Below are 9533 nucleotides of genomic sequence, written 5' to 3' on the forward strand. Positions count from 1 at the left end.
TTCTCCCCAAAACCCGGCTCCCCCGCCTTTCAGCGCGGCGGGGGCGAAGGCGGGTCACAGCGGCCCCCCGCGGCCCGGAGGCCCCGGGCGCGCCCGCCGCGTCTGCTCCGGTTCGCGGCCGGCTGGGAGCCGCGGCCCAGCAGGCCGCCCGGCGAGCGGCGTCCCGGCCTCCAGACAGCCCTGTTAGCCGCGGGGGCCCGGCGGGAAGGGGAGCATCTCGTCCCCGCCGCCCGGCCGAGGCCAGAGAGGGGCGCTTACCCCAGGCGGGCCCGACCTACGCGGTGGTTCTCAGGAGAGAAGTGCGAGACTGACGGTTGATGCCAGGAAAATAAAAATACGGGGGGAGGGGGCGTGGAGGCAGCGCCAGGGTTCGCGGACGCGCAGCTCCGTGGGCGCGCAGGTGTGCTCAATGACCCGGCGCCGGGCCGCCGGAGGACTGGTCGGGAAGGAGGGCCCCGGGACAACCCCTGCCACCTGCCCGGCTGGCCGCGGCGAAGGGAAGCAGGAACACGCTCAAAATGCACTCCCTCCCCCGCCCCTTTCAATTCAGGGCAGGTTAGTTATCCTGGTAGGCTTTACCTAAGGTGCCCAGGCTTCAGTCTTCTCCCTTTTCTCTTCCCGTCCAGAAACGTTCAGGAAATGCACTACCTTTCAATGAAATTCCCCTCTTTTTCGTCGACTGCTAGATCTGTCCAATAAAAATATAGTGCGAGCACAAATGCAAGCCACTTTATGTAATTACAAATTTTCTAGAAGCCACATTAACGAGTGAAAAAACAGGTGAAATTATTTTTAATCTATTTTACTTACCCCAATTTATACAAAATGGTAGCATTTCGACATATAACTAGTACAAAAATATTAATGAACTGTTTTCCCTTTTTTGGTACTGATCAAAATCCACTGTGTATTCTACACTTCAGTATGTCCCCGTTGGAATTAGGAACATTTCAAGGGCTCGGTAGGCACATGTGGCTAGTGGCTACCGCATTGCACAACAAAGTTCTAGGCGTTATTTATCTGTAAATTATTGTCTTTGTCAGGACTGGCAGTGATGAAGCCAAGAGAAGGATGAATATATGTAGTGAGAAGAAGAAAAAATTTCTTTACGGTTATATGGACGCATCCTCACAAACTTCAACTGTGGCCCTTTATATTAAGCTGGGTTTAATGTTTTCAATCTTGTCATCTTGAGAATCATTTCCATAGGAACAAAACTCTTGTTAACCGTTTTCTCTTCATGCTAATAAGAAAAAAATAACATCTTTACCTAAATGAGTGAGAAGATTGACTTTAATGAGGGCAATCATAAATAAATGATTCATGCTGTTGATTGTTGACAACAATAATGAAGGCAGGGAAGGAAGCCAAAAAAAGTGTGGTTCCTTGGTGTAGAGAAAGAATGTGGGCCGAAGCTTGGTTTAGATCCCGGTCTTGAACCACCCCCCTTTTTTTAAAATTTATTTTTTCAGTGTTCCAAGATTCATTGAGGTCTTGACCTTAATGCCTTTGTGATCCTGGGTAAGCTAGGGATTTGGCATCTCTGAGCCTCATTTCCCTTATCTTTAAAATAATGAGTATGTTGTAGCCCTCAGCATATATTACAAAGACAAGATTACAGTGTAAAAATTAGATGAGGTGATATTCATCACATTAAAATCCATTCTTTTGGGGGGCACCTGAGTGGCTCAGTCAGTTGAGCATCTGTCTTTGGCTCTCGGTCATGATACCAGGGTCCTGGGATCCAGCTCCACATGGGGCTCCCTGCTCAGCAGGGAGTCTGCTTCTCCCTCTATATCTGCCCCTCTCCCCCTAGTGTGCTCACGCTCTCTCTCAAATAAATAAAATCTTAAAAAATCCATTCTTTTATGTAGTAATCAGTCACTTCTTACCAGGGCTTTTCAATAGGAAAGACAAAATGTATACTGAGACACAGAGTGAGCTTTCCTGATGTTCCACTGAACCAGATGTCCTTCTCTTATCTCAGGCTTTTGTTTGCATTCATCACCCTTTTGTTTTCCTTAGAACTTTGATGATGACTAACACTTTTTTTATTTGAGAGTAACTCTACTCAGCATCCACAGTAACATCAGGATATCTTTATAGCCACCTTTTGTTAGATAAGGTGGTTAATTGCGATGTTATCCTTCTCCCAATTTACTGTATGTAACTTTAGCCCTATTCTTATGAGATGGGAAAGGTGGCCTTAGAGATAACATAGACAGATTTAGCTTCATTATAATAACACTAGCTAATATTTAGTATCCACCAGCCACTGTTTCAAGAGCATTATTTTATCATTTTATTTAACCCTCACATCCTGTGAGACATGCATTCCAATTATCCTCATTTTACAGAAAAGGGGTCAAGATACTGCAAGGACTGTATCCATCCGGGGAATGTTACAGGGCTAAATGGAGGTGGTAGGTAATGTAAAAACCCCAAGAGGCCAGGGACACCTGTCTGGTTCAGTTGGTAGAGCATGCAAATCCTTTTTTTTTTTTTTTTTTTTTTTTAAAGAGAGGGAAAGGAAAGGTGTGGGGAGGGAAAGAGAGAATCTTAAGCAGGCTGTAGACCTTATTAGAGCATGCAACTCTTGATCTTGCACTAGTGAATTGGAGTCCCACACTCGGGAGAAAGAGTCCTTTAAAAAAATGCCAGGTCACACACACACACAAACGTAAGTACCATATAGGACTCTCCAGAGAGAATCATCAAAAAAGCTCCTTCTCTACATTTATGACTTTCTTATTGATTTATGAGGGCTATGAGGGTAGAACTAAATTTGGAGAGTTGGAAAATGTGTTACAATATAGGAAAAGAACCGGCTATAAACTATGGAAAGGATTTGTTTCTTTAAACTGGGTTTGAAAGATGTTTCGCAGGAGGACTTACCCAAGCTGTCTAATCTTAGATGCTTCCCTTATGATAGTTGTACTTTGGAAAAACTGTGTCTTGGTACTTAGCAAGTACAATCTAGCATGCTAGATTGTTAATATTTGGTCTATTCCTTATTTGGTCTAGTCTCTATCTTCTTCATTAAACTACTTCTGAAGTCAGAGGACACTTTTTTTTTTTTTTTAAGTAACCTGTACACCTATTGTGGACCTTGAACTCACAACCCTGATATCAAGAGTTGCATGCTCCATTGACTGAGCCTGCCAGGCACCCCAACCAGAGGACATCTTTTCATCTCTAAACCCTTATATCTTAGCTGAGTACTTGGTACACAATAGGCTTTTAATCGTAATAGGAATCACATGCAATACTTCTTTTCCTTGGGTCACTAGTATAGTGATGATAAAAAAAGGGGGGGGCGCCTGTGTGGCTCAGTGGGTTAAGCCTCTGCCTTTGGCTCAGATCATGATCTCCAGGTCCTGGGATGGAGCCCTGCATCCCTGCTTAGTGGGGAGCCTGCTTCCCCCCTCACCCGCCTCCCCGCACTCCCCCCCCCCCCCACTTCTCTGTCTACTTGTGATCTCTGTCAAATAAATAAATAAGATCTTTTTTTAAAAAGGCTGGTTTTCTTTTATAGTTTTTGAAAGATTTAAATTAAATATTTTTTTAAAAAGAAGATTGGTGGGGCGCCTGGGTGGCTCAGTGAGTTTAAAGCCTCTCTCTTTGGCTCAGGTCATGATCTCAGGGTCCTGGGATGGAGCCCCACATTGGGCTCTCTGCTCAGCGGGGAACCTGCTTCCCTTCTCTCTCTCTGCCTGCCTCTCTGACTACTTGTGATCTCTGTCTGTCAAATAAATAAATCAATTCTTAAAAAAAAAAAAAGAAGATTGGTTTTCATAAACAAAGCGGAACTTAATGGCTTCAAGGTCATCATTGGACAATATAGGAGTAGACAGTGCAGCCTTTCAAATCCAGCTAATAGGAGAAAGTTTTCATAAATATAGGGGAGAAAATATTTGCAAGCCATATGTTGACAAAAGATTTATATCTAGAGGTGCCTGGGTGGCTTGGTTGGTTGGGCGTCTACCTTCAGCTCAGGTCATGACCTCAGGGTCCTGGGATACAACCTCAGCAGGGAGCCTACCTCTCCCTCTGCCCCTCCCCCCACCCGCACTGATGCTCTCTCTCTCAAATAAATAAATAAAGTCTTCAAAAAAAAAAAAAGACTTGTATCTAGAATATATGAAGAACTCTCAAAACCCAGCTGTGAAAGAATAATCCAGTTAAGAAATGGGCAAAATACATGAATAGATATTTCACTGATGAGAATATACAGATGGGAAAAATGTTCAGCTTCATTGGGTATCAGGTAAATGAAAATTAAAACCTCAATGAGATTTCATTGCCTACTTATCACAATGGTTAAAGTAGAAAATACTGACAGCACCAAATGCTTGCAAGAATGTAGAGAAACTAGACACTCAGTCACTCATACTTTACTGGTGGGAATATAAAATTGGTATAATCATTCTTGAAACTAGTTTCTGACAGTTTCCTTAAAAATCATACATATAACTATTATACAACCCAGAAATTGCACTCCAGGATATTTGTGATAGTTAACTTTATGTGTCAATTTGACTGGCCCATGGGATGTCCAGATATCTGGTTGAACATTTTTTTCTGGGAATGTGCATAAGGGCGCTCCTGAAAGATTAGCATTCAAACCAGTAGACTTGAGTAAACAAGATGGTTCTCCCCAATGTGTCATTTTATCCATTGAGGGCCTAAAGAGAGCAAAAGGAGAAGGAAGGGAGAATTCCATCTCCCTGTCTGATTGCTTGGGCTAGGACACTGGTCTTTTGGCCTTGGACTGAAACTTACACCATTGGTGCTCTTGTTTCCAGGCCTTCAGACATGGACTGGAACTATACCACTAGCTTCCCTAGATCCCCAGCTTGCAAACAGAAATCATGGGTCGTTTCAGCCCTCACGATCATGTGAGACAAATTTGAGGATTGGTTTTGAGTATTACAGTGTCATGGAATTTGCCTGCGAGTAGGTTTCCTTTCTATTTTCCTTTTAGAATGGGAATGTTTGTCTTATGCTTGTCCCACCATTATGTTTTGGAAACACATAACTTAACTGGTTTCATAGCTTCACAGCTGGAAAGGAATTTTGCCTCAGGATGAATGATAACTTGAATCTCATCCATATCTGATTCAATCTTATTTATTTATTTATTTATTTATTTATTTAATATTTAGTAGGTTCTACACCCCGTATGGAACCCAATGTGGGGCTCGAACTCATGACCATGAGATCAAGACGTAAGCTGAGATCAAGAGTTGGATGTTCAACAAGTTGAGTCACCCAGAGGCCCCTAGATAATATTTAGATGAAATTTTAGACTTTAGTTTTTAGACATGGTGCTGGAATGAATTAAAATTTTGGGGGCTCTTAGGATGGAATGACTGTATTTTGCATGTCAGAATTTTTTTTTAAGATTTTATTTATTTATTTGACAGACAGAGATCACAAGTAAGCAGAGAGGCAGGCAGAGAGAGAGGGGAAGCAGGCTCCCCACTGAGCAGAGAGCCTGATGCAGGGCTCGATCCCAGAACCCTGGGATCATGACCTGAGCGGAAAGCAGAGGCTTTAACTCACTGAGCCACCCAGGCACCCCCAGAATTTTTTAAGAAGGGCAGAATGCTATGAATGTGTGTCTCCTCCAAATTCATATGTGAAAACTGTAATTCCCATTATGATGATATTTGGAGGTAATTAGGTTTAGACGAGGTCATGATGAAAGAACCTTCTCTTTGGTCCTCTTGCACTTATAAGAAAAGGAAGAGACCGGAGACCTCTGTCTTTGTACCATGTGAAAACACAGCAAAAAGATGGTCATCTGCAAACCAGGAAGAGGGTTCTCACCAAAACCTGGCCATACTGGCACTTGATTTTGGACTTCCCAGCCTCTAAAACTGTGAGAAATAAATTTGTTCTTTAATCCACCCAGTCTGTGGTATTTTGTTAAAGCAGCTCAAACTAAGCATTTTTCCCAAAGAAATGAAGATTTATGTTCACACAAAACCCTGTACCCAAATTTTAATCACAGCTTCATTCATACTATCCCCAAACTGGAAACAACCTACATGTTCTTTAATGGATGAATGGTTAAACTGTGGTGCATAGAATACTACTCAGCAAGAAGAAGGACAACTCCTGAGGCACATAACTTTGACAGTTCTCGCAGGAATTATACTGAGTGGGGGAAAGAACCAGTCTCAAACAGTTATTATGTGATTCCATTTATACAACCTTGAAATGACAAAATTATAAAGATAGAAAATAGCTTAGTGGTTGCCAGGGATTAAGGAGGGGCTGCGGTTCAGAAGGAAGTAGTGTGGCTACTAAAAGGGTAGATATTATGAGGAATCTTTGTAATGGAATTATTTTGTTCTTGACTATGGTGGGGGTCATGTGACCAAATTGCATAGAACAAAATACATGTATGTGTGCAGACACATGCACAAATGAGTGCATGTAGAACTGAGGTAGGCATTCTGTCAATTTCCTGAATATGATATTGTATTGTATTTATGGAAAATTATGTAAGATACTACCATGGGAGGAAGCGGGGTAAAAAGTAAATAAGATCTCTCCATATTCTTTCTTTCTTTTTTTTTTTTTTAGGTTTATTTATTTGAGAGAGAGAGTGAATACAAGTGGGTGGGGCAGAGGGAGAGGGTGAGAGATTTGTAAGCAGACTCTGTACAGACCCCAATGTGAGGGGCGCCTGGGTGGCTCAGTGGGTTAAAGCCTCTGCCTTCGGCTCAGGTCATGATTCCAGGGTCCTGGGATCGAGCCCCACATTGGGCTCTCTGCTCAGTGGGGAGCCTGCTTCCTCCTCTCTGTCTCTCTACCTGCCTCTCTGCCTACTTGTGATCTGTCTATCAAATAAATAAATAAAAATCTTTAAAAAAAACCAAAACCAAAAAAAAAAACAGACCCCAATGTAAGTCTCCATCTCGAACCCTGATCTGAAACCAAGAGCGGGATACTTAACCAACCACACCAGCCATGTGGCCTTCTCCATATTATTTCTCAAAACTGTTTGTAAATCTGAATTATCTCTAAATAAAAAGTTTTAAAAACTGAACACATATGGGGCATCTGGGTGGCTCAGTGGGTTAAGCCTCTGCCTTCAGCTCAGGTCATGATCTCAGGGTCCTGGGATCGAGCCCCGCATCAGGCTCTCTGCTCAGCAGGGAGCCTGCTTCCTTACCCTCTCTCTGCCTGCCTCTCTGCCTACTTGTGATCTCTGTCTATCAAACGAATAAATAAAATCTTAAAAAAAAAAAAACTGAACACATATAAATAAACCTTGTTCCACCTGTTAGTTTGTTTTTTTAAAGATTTTATTTATTTATTTGACAGAGAGAGACAGTGAGAGAGGGAACATAAGCAGGGGGAGTGGAAGAGGGAGAACCAGGGTTCCCGCTGAGCAGGGACCCCGATGTGGGACTCCATCCCAGGACTCTGGGATCATGACCCAACTGAAGACAAATGCTTAATGACTGAGTCACCCAGGTGCCCCAACCTTGTTCCACCTCATCCCATCACTTCCTACACTTTCCTAGCTAGTTCAGTTCACTCCTCCCCATCCAAATTATCATTGCAATGTATATATCATAAATTAGTGGGGGGATATTAAGAGAGAGAAATATTAGCTGACATGTTTGTTGTATTAGTTGACATCTTGAGTCTCTTTTGTGTAAATTATCTTCCACTCCTAGTCCACTCCTATATGAAATTTAGTCCCAGCCAGTCAGGACTTGACTCCCATCGGGATCAAGGCTCCAGTCTATCTTTGAGTCTGAGATAGCAAGGAATGCTGCTTAGGATTTCCCCAACATCTGGTATGCTTACTTGTTTAATGTTGATCTCTTAGCTGAACTAGAATTCCATGAGGACAGAAATTCATTCACTCACTTATTCATTCATCCAGTAAAAAAATTTTTTTTTCTTTAAGTAGGCTTCATGCCTAATGGGGGGCCCAACACAGGGCTGGAGCTCACGACCCTGAAATCAAGACCTGAGCTAAGATCAAGAGTTAGATGCTTAACTGACTGAGCCACCCAGGAGCCCCTCACTCAGTAAATATTTATTGCATGTCTGCTCTGTGCTGGACACTGTTCTAGAGCTGAGGATAAGGAGGGGTGTGAGATTAGTAGCTGCGAGGTGTCTGAGACTAGAAGCGGGAAGACCTGTGATGGTTGTAGCAGAAATTCCAGAGGGGATGATGATGGTGATTAAGTTAGTAATAGCGGGGCTGGAGAGAAGGGCCAAATTCAAGAAATGTTTCTGAAAAGCTGACAGATGTATGCAAGGCTTACTAAGAAGCCAGAAATAGGGATGACTCCCAGGATTCTGGCTTTGATCCTTCAGTTTCCAAAAGAGGGCATACCAGAGGGTGGCAGGTTCAGTGAAAAAGGAGACACTCACTAGCTCCATTTCGGACATTTCATTTGGCACCTGGTGCATCCAAGTGGAATTGTTCAGGGGATAGGTAAATTATGGAGTTAGGGGTCAGAGGAATGTTGCCTAGCATTAGATATCTGAGAGCTGAAGCCATAGAGGAAATAAGATAACTCAGGGAAAGTGAACAGAGGCAGAAGAGGAAAGAGAAGCACACATTTAATGGCTATTATATGAAGAAGAGGGATCTGCGTATTCTGTTTACATAGGGCTAAACCTGAGAGAAGCCTCGAGAACAGAATGTAAAAAGGAGAGGGCCCTGGGGCACCTGAGTGGCTCAGTCAGTGAAGTGTCTGCCTTTGGCTCTGGTCATGATCTCAGACTCCCGGTCTGCTTCTCTCTGCCCCTGCCTCTCCTCACTACTCATTCTCTCTCTCTCTCTGTGTGTCTCTCAAATAAATGATTAATATCTTTTAAAAAAAAAAAAAAAAGGTGGAGGGGATGGCCCAAGAGTGTCATACGTTACAGAGAAGCCAAATAAAAGGATTCTGAAGGAGTCCTAAGTAGGATTCTGTAAGAAGGCCCCTTCTCTGAGCCTGAGCCCTCTATTCACCTCGGCAGGTCCATCCTGCCTATAGCTACTGACCCGCTGGACAGAACTGCCTCTGGGAACCAAGGCCCCCTTCGTCCTGTGATCTTCCAATTATCTATCTAAATTTGCTTTTTGAGAAGAACAATAACAACAATAATAGTTAATATTTAGCACTTAGTGCATTCTAAGTAAAAACACTTTACATGAGTTATCTCATTTTAATTACCTCATTTCATCTTTCAAACAACGCTGTGAGGCAGGTACTATCACTTTCCTCGTGTTGTAGATGAAAACACTGAGACTGAGAGAGCTTAATTAACTTGCCTAAGATCACAGAAATAATGAGCAACCCAGTTCTGTGAAGTGCGGAGTCCACAAGCTGAAACAATTCTACACTTTATCTCCAGAATAAGTGGGTCATAGAGATGCAAATATCCTATTCTATTTGAATTCTATTTCTCACCATAAATTAATAAATAGGCATTCTCACGAAATTTGCAAATGGAATAATATAGATTTGCGAGTGATTTGGCTACAAGCCGTTGTCAGTATTAGGAAGCAT

General features: G+C 42.8%; 1 protein-coding gene across 2 annotated transcripts in view; it reads right to left on the reverse strand.

Annotated features, from left to right (window-relative positions):
- The window catches only part of PAIP1 (poly(A) binding protein interacting protein 1), a 31944-nt gene extending 31340 nt beyond the window's left edge, over nt 1–604 (reverse strand). Inside the window, exon 1 of one of the 2 annotated variants that reach the window (XM_059417089.1) lies at nt 580–604. The gene's annotated coding sequence lies outside the window, so the exon portion shown is untranslated. Of the gene's footprint in view, nt 1–258; nt 492–579 lie in introns of those variants that run through there. The other variant, XM_059417087.1, reaches the window with a different exon arrangement.
- Nucleotides 605–9533: the final 8929 nt, after the last annotated feature.

This window comes from Mustela nigripes, chromosome 12, assembly GCF_022355385.1.
Source record: "Mustela nigripes isolate SB6536 chromosome 12, MUSNIG.SB6536, whole genome shotgun sequence".
Lineage (NCBI taxonomy): Eukaryota > Metazoa > Chordata > Mammalia > Carnivora > Mustelidae > Mustela > Mustela nigripes.